Source organism: Odontomachus brunneus, unplaced genomic scaffold (assembly GCF_010583005.1).
Source record: "Odontomachus brunneus isolate Ranch 3 - 2012 unplaced genomic scaffold, Obru_v1 Obru_scaffold_139, whole genome shotgun sequence".
NCBI lineage: Eukaryota > Metazoa > Arthropoda > Insecta > Hymenoptera > Formicidae > Odontomachus > Odontomachus brunneus.
The window spans coordinates 298,501-299,098 of NW_022639589.1; the positions used below are offsets into that span (position 1 = coordinate 298,501).

The following is a 598-nucleotide window of genomic DNA, read 5'->3' on the forward strand; positions in this document are numbered from 1 at the left end:
CTTAGCAGCCGCTCCGCGCGACATTTTTGGTCCTTTCGGATGCGAACATAGAAACACAGCTTTGTAACGTGATGCGTACGCGGCACTCATGTTGAAATACGCCCTTTTGTGACGAAAGTCAAACGATAACTAAGGCTTTCTAGACAAAGCATCTTGGGAGAAGAGCCCCGCTATTGGCTCGCGTTCATATCCCCCCTCTAACGGTTTCGAGGAAAAAGTTGTGCCGTACACGCTCTTATCAAACATACTGTATATCATGTGTATAACATAAGTCATACACTATCTACAGTCCCGTGCCCAAAGAGGAAGATCGAATTACATCAACAACTACTGTTTAGTAAAAAAAATAGGTTTTATTCGCTTCGCGCAACACAATCATGTGATCATCATACGAAGTTTAATTTAGTCATTTCATTGTACTGCGTACAATTTAGACTCTATATAAATGTCCGCAACATTTCAAAACGCGCATTTCGTTTCGTGAGTTGGTACTGTGAAGAATTGTATGTTATATACGAACTGTGCGTTGTACAGTAACCGTTATATAGTATGTTATATATCATAATGTACTGAAATTATGTAAGTATTTATTAACTTG

General features: G+C 39.1%; 1 protein-coding gene across 1 annotated transcript in view; it reads left to right on the forward strand.

Moving 5' to 3' along the window:
* LOC116850252 (liprin-alpha-1) overlaps positions 1-598 on the forward strand; it is a 655,857-nt gene that overhangs the window by 182,096 nt on the left and 473,163 nt on the right. The window lies entirely within an intron of this gene.